Genomic DNA, 9,955 nt, shown 5'->3' with positions numbered 1-9,955 from the left:
GTGCTAAGGTCTATGCGCTCGCCATCACAATGTCTACATGGAAACAATATTTTCAATTCACATATTTAAAGAACTAAAATAGAATGTGATGGCAGTACTCTACGTGAATTACCTCATTGTAATTCCAGCCAAAGAGTACATTCGATGCCATCCTGTTTCCCAAATACTTATCATATATCTGGTAACAGTAGAATTTAAGGAATTTCACAATTTACAGCAAAGGTAATGCCTTTTGAAAGGCAGTTAACCTGATCAAAGTTTCATTTTGAACCCCGCTAACAGTGCAAACTAGGCTACGACAATAAACATCATTAAATATCTCTTCTGCGTTGGGGCGTGAAGGCAAAGCTAATGATTACATGAAATTTTGCCAAACATCATGGGGCAATTGCAGGTAAAAATTTAAGACAGACACAGAAGTCCTCCTACAAATGCTGTAACTGTAGGAAAGAAGGTTAAACCATTACTAATCCACATTTCTCAGGCATGAATAATGCACGATACAGTAACAATTAACAACCAGTTTAAGCATTACTGAGTGGCCTGGAGCATAACTGGTAAAGGGAAAGGCTGCTGCTAGAGAACTGTAGGCACTTCTAACCCAAAATTACTTTCAACACTAAATGTGAAGTGTTAATTCATACACAGTAATAAAATCATGGTTTAAAATTATTCCAATGATACAGCAACTTGGAGTAGAACAGGAGAACTTAAATCCAATGATGATACAGAATTTCAAGTAAATCAATTGATATCCCCTTTCACTCAGACTTCGATACAAATGCACAGAAGACTTTTAAAATCATGCTCGTCAAAAAGGGATTGGCGAAGTGACAATTCAAACATCCAAAGGTCTACCCGCCTTATGCTGTCCCACACCAAGTTCACCCCTCCCGCCCCCAAATCACTCTCCACTGTTGAGCTCCATTGGTTTCCTGTCCAATGAATTGAAGTCAGAATTCTTGTCTTACAAGTCACTCTATGGTCTCACCTCACCCTACCTCTACAACCTCCTCTAACCCTATGCCCCAAATTGTGTCCTGTGGTCTTCCAACTCTGAGCTCTTGTGCGCACCCTCCTGCTCCAGGGCCATCAGTCACCTCAGTTTTACTCTCGAACTCTCTCTTCAAAAGCAACACTTTCAACTATGCTTTCTGTCATTTCTGTTACACCTCCTACTATAGTGGTCAGCATCAGTCCTACATCTGAGAGGTGCCTTGGGGCATTTCCTATGGTAAAGCTATATAATTGCCAGAGTTTAATTGGATGAGTTTTTCATAAACTATCTACAGGCTGGGTTGGAAACCACTTTAAACAGGTTAATTAATGGCTGACAGTGTTGAAGCGGGTTGTCAGTTTAAGGGACAGAACGTTACTTGCTACTGGTTTTGTCCTCTTCCTCTTAACTACTTAGTATCTGTCAAACATTTAATGGATTCCAAAGTTAGAACAGAATTTTAAAATGAACAGTCGTCAAACATAAAAATTATGGGTTTTGCCACACAATGTCTTGCTGTGACAAATCACTAGCTTGATAAAAGGTCACTGGCATAAATGCTTACTAATTGCTTCAGTCTCTAAAAACATGTTGACATCACTATGTCTTAATTTTCTGGAACTACTGACTTAGCCCTGTAACTGACTTAATTGGTCACTAAGGTACATTCAAACTTACAATGAACAGTATTCATCAGATATACCAAAACATACCAAGAAAATGGAAATATTTTTTAATTCCCTAGTAAATATAGTGAGAAAATAATCACAGCAAACAATCTTGTACATTTGGTTCTACTGTTTCCACATCACATTTCCTTTTAGGTTCCTTTACGGTTAATGTCGTCATCAATTATCACTTTAAATTTCCTTATTACATAGCTGTTTAAACGCAAATACGTTAATTTATCCACCAAAGGAATTCCTTAGTACAAAAGCTAAAGGTGTACCATTCCCCAATTCGAATCAGAAGCTGAAGCTTGAAACATTAGGTTCATAAGCTAAATAGTTCTTCATACATTCAAGATTTAGAAAGAGTGGTTCATTACCAAACAAAATTTTGAAATCATTTTTCAGTAACTTTCATGAATTATCAGAAGTTTACTTAAAAATGAAGAACTAACTGGCTATAGTACTTGCAAAGATCATCTAGGTAAAGAGCACCACAATTAGTGTTGTGAGTAACACTGACATGATATCAAACTCTCTTCATTCCAAAAGTATCTATTTAAGCTATTTTAATTCTATATTCAGAAATAACTTCACTATTTGGCTCAAAAGCTAGAGGAGAGGGTAAAACACAAAGAATGAGCAGAAAAGCATCACATTAATAGGTGTCACATGCTCTTCTTGTAGGCTCATGCAAGATCACCAGAGCACATCATACCATTAAAAAGGACCTGCCAAAATGATTTTCACTGCAGGCTATTATGTTATTTTATCTGTTATGCTTCAAAACCTCATCTGTGAGAGGCAAGGAATCTGTCAGAATAAGATCAGAAAGTACACAGGAAGGAAACTGTTCACTAGGGTGGAGAAGGTCCATGGTACAGGGTTGATGAGACTTGGTTTATAACCAAATTTCAAATAACTAGTTTATGGAAACAAATTTTGACAATCTAGTTCAGGAAAGCAGTTAAATATATTCTGTATACTGAATCCAAAGCTAAATAAAAGCCAAGTCTACACTCACATAAACAACCATAATCACTACCACCTTGCAATCCACAACTATTGGGAAGGCAGAAGTTTTGTCCTCCCAGAAAAGACATCTTCACAGCTAAAAACAAAGTTTTATATTCTTCCCAAGAATTTTAACCTGAAGCTTGTGTAATGAAAAACTCACTTTAAATATAACCTTCCTCACTTAGACATGTGCCAAATGGTGCTGCAATATGTATCAGTTTCTACTGTTAGCAATAGAATGCGAGATTAGTGGTAACCTACACAGTAGTGTCTGTGCCAACTATTCGCGAATATCTGATACATTCAAAATGGTTTGCCTACCAAACAGTACATAATACAATATTAAAACACACTGATTAAATGTTGTTCATAGAATCATAGAAGTTTACGACACAGGAGGCCATTCGGCCCATCGTGTCTGTGCTGGCTGACAAAGAGCTCTCCAGCCTAATCCCACTTCCCAGCTCTCGGTCCGTAGCCCTGTAGGTTACGGCACTTCAAGGGCATATCCAAGTACTTTTTAAATGCTATGAAGGTTTCTGCCTCTACCACCCTTTCAGGCAGTAAGTTCCAGACCCCAAACACCCACTGGGTGAAAAACTTTCTCCTCAACTTCCCTCTAATCCTTCTACCAATTACTTTAAATCTATGCCCCCTGGTTATTGACCTCTCTGCTAAGTGAAATAGGTCCTTCCTAGCCACGCTACCTAGGCCCCTCATAATTTTATACACCTCAATTAAATCTCCCCTCAGCCTCCTCTGTTCCAATGAAAACAACCCAGCCTATCCAATCTTTCCCCATAGCTAAAATTCTCCAATCCTGGCAATATTCTTGTAAATCTCCTCTGTACTCTCTCTAGCGCAATCACATCTTTCCCATAATGTGGTGACCAGAACTGTACGCAATACTCTAGCTCTAGCCTAACTAGTGTTTAATACAGTTCAAGCATAACCTCCCCACTCTTATATTCTATGCCTCGGCTAATAAAAGGAAAGCATCCCGTATGCCTTCTTAATCATCTTATCCACCTGTCCTGCTACCTTCAGGGATCTGTGAACAAGCATTCCAAGGTCCCTCTGTTCTTCCACACTTCTCAGTATCTTACCATTTATTGTGTAGTCCCTTGCATTGTTAGCCCTCCCCAAATGCATTACCTCACATTTCTCTGGATTGAATTCCATTTGCCACTTTTCTGCCCACCTGACCAGTCCATCTATATCTTCCTGCAGTCTACGGCTTTCTTCCCATCAACCACATGACCAATTTTTAATCATGCCAATTACATTAAAGTCTCAATCATTGATATATACCACGAAAAGCAAGGGACCTAGTACTGAGTCCTGTGGAACCCCACTGAAAACAGCCTTCCAGTCACAAAAACACCTGTCGACCATTACCCGTTGCTTCCTGCCACTGAGCCAATTTTGGATCCAACTTTCCACTTTTTCTTGGATCTCATGGGCTTTTACTTTTCTGACCAGTCTGCCATGTGGGACCTTGTCAAAAGCCTTGCTCAAATCCATGTAGACTACATCAAACGCGCTACTCTCTGCATGTTACCTCCTCAAAAAATACAGTCCCTCAGATCTTTTTCCAGTTCTGATGAAAGGTCATCAACCTGAAACGTTAACTCTGTTTCTCTCTCCACAGATGCTGCCTGACCTGCTGAGTATTTCCAACATTTTCTGTTTGTAGTCAGACACTACCTTCCCTAAATAAATCCATGCTGACTTTCCTTGATTAATACGTGCCTTTCTAAATAACGATTAATATGGTCCCAAATAATTTTTTCCAATAATTCCCAATTATTTGTGGAAATAACCTTACAAAGCTCAATGGGAAAAACCCTCATGATATATACAGCTCCATTTCAAATCACAGATCATAATCTAAGTCAGTGTCAAGTAACTATAGCTCTTTCTAAAAGTATGCAATACAAAAAACTACTGGTTATGCAAAAATCAAGCTTTTCGATCGGATATCTTTGCCAATTAAGATACTAATAAACGTTGATGTTTTTAACCTTTTCCTGATGGGATGCAAGATTGATGTTTTTAAAATATTTACAAGTTACAATAACTGTTTGCACCTATCGTCACCGGACCTGTCGTCCAAACTTCTCTGTTCACCCACCTTGTTCAGCTTAGTTATTTCTCTTTAGTATATATTTGTTTTGTATGTTTAGTAGGTTTTAAAAAGATTCCATTTTCCCTCTCTCAGCAGTGCATCTCACTTAATTTCTTAGTTCATGCCACATTTTCACATGCCATGTTTCAAATGAGATGTTATACTGAGGCACTGACTCCCTGCTCAGGTGCATATTGTCTACAATACAATAGTGGCCTCTAGATATGAATCTATTAGAAAGAAAACTCACAGGAAAACCTTTTTTGGTGTTACCAGAATTTTTTTTGTATATGAAGGTTAGAATAGGCAAGATACATTTGTTGATTTTTTTTTTTAATTAAAGGAATATGGGGAAAGGGAAAAAAAAACTAAGATCTTGCAGAAACAATGCAGCCGCTACGGGCCCGAGGTAACTTTGAAAGCAAAACTAGCTGCTGTCCCACAACTACATTAAGACAACTAATGATACAGCTGGCAGGGGAGAAGGTGAGAGTAATAGGTTTATATATGAATAATAAAATGGTATTTGATTTCAGAATATAAAGAGTAGCAAATTCTAGAAGAAGTTTATTACGACTCAAATTTGAAGGCAGGTACTGAATAAAAATCCAGATTCGGCATGCTTATTCTGGTTAACCCCAAGTGATGCTGGAAAAATATTTGGTAAAGATGTAAATTAGCTTAATCTAAATACAGGAAACTCTCTTTTTACCGGCACCTAAATAACCGGAAATCTCTCTTAACCGGCAAAATTCAGGAGTAGGTTCAGGTAAGTTTTACTTCATATTAGTGGCCGTGTAACCGGGGTTCCTGCACCTGTTGCCATGCAACAGGGACGCCTGGATCTGTGGCCGTGTAACCAGGGTTCCTGCACCTGTTGCCATGCAACAGGGACGCCTGGATCTGTGGCCGTGTAACCGGGGTTCCGGCACCTGTTGCCATGCAACAGGGACGCCTGGATCTGTGGCCGTGTAACCGGGGTTCCGGCACCTGTTGCCATGCAACAGGGACGCCTGGATCTGTGGCCGTGTAACCAGGGTTCCTGCACCTGTTGCCATGCAACAGGGACGCCTGGATCTGTGGCCGTGTAACCGGGGTTCCGGCACCTGTTGCCATGCAACAGGGACGCCTGGATCTGTAGCCGTGTAACCGGGGTTCCTGCACCTGTTGCCATGCAACAGGGACGCCTGGATCTGTAGCCATGTAACCGGGGTTCCTGCACCTGTTGCCATGCAACAGGGACGCCTGGATCTGTGACCGTGTAACCGGGGTTCCTGCACCTGTTGCCATGCAACAGGGACGCCTGGATCTGTGGCCGTGTACGGGGCTCTCGTACCTTGGTAAGTATACCTCTCTGTAATCCAGACTTTTTGGATCAACCGGCAGCACGCCGGTCCCGGATAAAAAAAAGAGTTTCCTGTAAATGGAAGTGCTGCCCCCTAATTTACAACAACAATTTGTATTTATATAGAGCCTTTAACGTTTTGCTGTGGAGGCTCAGTCATTGGGTATATTCAGAACTGAAGTCGATAGATTTCTGACTAGTAAAGGCATCAAGGGATATGGCGATAGGGCCGGTGAATGGAGTTGAGGCAGAAGATCAGCCATGATCTCACTGAATGGCGGAGCAGGCTCGAGGGGCCAAATGGCCGATTCCTGCTCCTATTTCTTATGTTCTTAAAACGTCCCAATGCGCTTCACTGGAGCGTTCTCAAACAAAATCTGATACCAAGCCATGTAAGGAGATATTAGAGCAGACGAGAGGTAGTTTTAAGGTGTGTCTCAAAGGCGGAGAGGTTTAGGGGAGGAATTCCAGAGCTTAGGGTCTAAGCAGCTGAAGGCACGGCTACCAATGGTGGAGCGATGAAAATCGGGGATTCTCAAGAGGCCAGAATTGGAGGAGAGCGGAGATCTCGGAGGGCTGTAGGACTGGAGGAGGTTACAGAGATAGGGAGAGGCGAGGTCATGGAGGGATTTAAAACAAGGATGAGAATTTTTAAATCATGGCGTTAACATGCAGAGAGTTCCTTATTTACAAAAGTGAGATATACAAGGGAACACATTTATCTACCTGTATGTATTTTCCAAGAACCAATAAAAAAGCGTTTCAGGGGAGGTAACTTCTTTTCAGACGTGCAGAACCCTCAAGGCAGTGACCAAAATCACATCTGCAGTCGGTGAGACACATACAATATTCATTTATCTCACACCACTAACACCTTCACTGGCAGATCTATAACCACCAGCACTTCACTCAGGCTTTAGAGCTCAAAAAATGTTCCAAAACTATACTGCTGCGATTTTTTCAAAATGCAATTGGATGCAATATGATAATTTTGCTAAAAACAGTGATGACACTGCAATTACATGGGAAGCATCAGGGGAAATGGAGAAATACTGAAACTGATAGGAAACAGACTAGGGAAAAAAACTACTGTACTTTTTTTTACAAATCTGAAGAGGCCTGATTGAGGTATCCTCTGATATAATTTGATTCAACTCCTGCTTCTACATCTGAAACGTTCAATTACACACATATGCACAAGCCCAGAGAAGTTAGAGTGCAGAGCGCCAGGCACACTACCAAGCCTTTACTACTGAATATAAAACTCTCATCATTAAACTACTGCCAGAAAGCTATAACCCCCAACCAAAGAAATTCTGAACGTCCTTCATCCGTGCATTTGTAAAACGAGTTAGGTGATCAGTTTCAAAGCTCCATGATGAATGCAGAATTATATTTCCTTCTACTACATCAAACACGAGGTAGCAGTAAGTAATTCAGCCATTGAGACCCATATCCAAATACTGCTCAAAACCTTTCCCCCTCCACTTTTCCCTGATTGAACCAAAGATCTCTCCCTGGCTTTTTTCAGTACTTCAGCTGACAACGCATTAATGGCACCATACCTCAGATACTATAGGAACTGCCCGGTTATATATTGTGAGGCATTTTCTACACTATTCATTTTTGCTTTAAAGTGAAACAATTTTAATGTCACTATGTAGCTGGCAGCTGAGGCAGATCAACAAGCACATAAGCTGCTTTCTTATAGCTGGGCTGAGTCACTATGCCTGCTGACTGGGCAAAGGACATGTCGTCAGCAAACATTTTGTCACGCAGTCTTGCATTTGAAGTTAGTTGCCAAACTGCAGTGCATGACAAGCGACGATACAGCCACTTTCATCATAGCGAGAGTAAACTTACAAGGAACATAAAAGCGGATTGTAAAAGCTTCTACAAGTATGTAAAAAGAAAGAGATTAGTGAAGACGAAACGGGAGAATTTATAATAGGGAACAAGGAAATCACAGAGCAATTAAACAAATACTTTGGTTCTGGTTTCACAGAAGAGGACACAACTAACTTCCCAGAAATGCTAGGGAACCAAGGGTCGAGTGAGAAGGAGGAATTAAAGGAAATTAGTATTAGTAAAAAAAGTGCTGGAGAAATGAATGGGACTGAAAGCTGATAAATCCCCAGGGCCTGATAATCTGCATCCCAGAGTACTAAAAGAGGTAGCCATGGAAATAGTGGATGCATTGGTTGTCATCTTCCAAAATTCTATAGATTATGGAACAGTTCCTGCAGATTGGAGGGTGGCAAATGTAACCTCACTATTTAAAAAAGGGAGAGAAAACCGGGAACTACAGACCAGTTAGCCTAACATCAGTAGTAGGGAAAATGCTAGTGTCTATTATAAAGGATGTGATAACAGGACACTTAGAAAATATCAACGGGATTAGACAAAGTCAACATGGATTTATGAAAGGGAAATAGTGTTTGACAAACCTACTGGAGCTTTTTGAGGATGTAACTGGTAGAATAGATAATGGAGAACCAGTTGATGTAGTGTATTTGGATTTTCCGAAGGCCTTTGATAAAGTCCCACATAAGAGGTTAGTGTGCAAAATGAAAGCACATGGGATTGGGGGTAATATACTGGCATGGATTGAAAATTGGTTAACAGACAGGAAACTGAGTAGGAATAAATGGGTCTTTTTCGGGGTGGCAGGCGGTGACTAGTGGGGTACCGCAGGGATCAGTGCTTGGGCTCCAGCTATTCACAATACTTATCAATGATTTGGATGAGGGAACCAAATGTAATATTTCCAAGTTTGCGGACGACACGAAACTAGGTGGGGTTGGGAGTTGTGAGGAGGATGCAAAGAGGCTTCAAGGCAATTTAGATAAATTGAGTGAGCAAATACATGGCAGATGCAGTATAACGTGGATAAATGTGAAGTTATCCACTTCAGTAGGAAAAACAGAAAGGCAGAGTATTATTTAAATGGTGATAGACTGGGAAATGTTGATGTACAGAGAGACCTGGATGTCTTTTGCATACCAGTCACTGAAGGGAAACATGCAGGTGCAGCAAGCAGTTAGGAAGGCAAATGGTATGTGGGGCTTCATTGCAAGAGGTTTGAGTACAGGCGCAAGGATGTCTTACTACATTTATATAGGAGCTTGGTGAGACCACACCTGGAGTACTGTGTGCAGTTTTGGTTTCCTTACCTAAGAAAGGATATACTTGCCAAAGAGGGAGTGCAGCGAAGGTTTACCAGACTGATACCTGGGATGGCAGGACTGTCGTAATAGGGTTGACTAGGCCTGTAGTCACTAGAGTTTAGAAGAATGAGAGGGGATCTCATTGAAACATATAAAATTCTGACAGGGCTAGACAGACTGGATGCAGGGAGGATGTTTCCCCTGGTTGGGGGCTCTAGAACAAGAGGTCAGTCTCAGGATATGGGGTAGGACATTTACGACTGAGATGAGGAGAAATTTCTTCAGAGGGTGGTGAACCTGTGGAATTCTCTACCACAGAAGGCTGTGGAGGCCAAGTCACTGAATATATTTAAGAAGGAGATAGATAGATTTCTAGACACAAAAGGTATCAAGGGGTATGTGGAGAGAGCAGGAATATGGTATTGAGATAGAGGGTCAGCCATGATCATATTGAATGGCGGAGCAGGCTCGAAGGGCAAAATGGCCTACTCTTGCTCCTATTTTTTAATGTTTCTATAGTGAAGTATGTGATGAATCTCAGCGTGTGGCTGAAGTAAGGATGGACGATGCAAGCTCAAACCGAGTATGGTCATTGCAATTTGAAACAATGATGAGGGATCGTAGTTCTATGCT

This window comes from Somniosus microcephalus, chromosome 7 (genome assembly GCF_052327205.1).
Source record: "Somniosus microcephalus isolate GS21.2 chromosome 7, FLI_Smic_1.0, whole genome shotgun sequence".
NCBI lineage: Eukaryota > Metazoa > Chordata > Chondrichthyes > Squaliformes > Somniosidae > Somniosus > Somniosus microcephalus.
The sequence above is the reverse complement of the archived record's forward strand: the minus strand, read 5'-3'. Positions refer to the sequence as shown.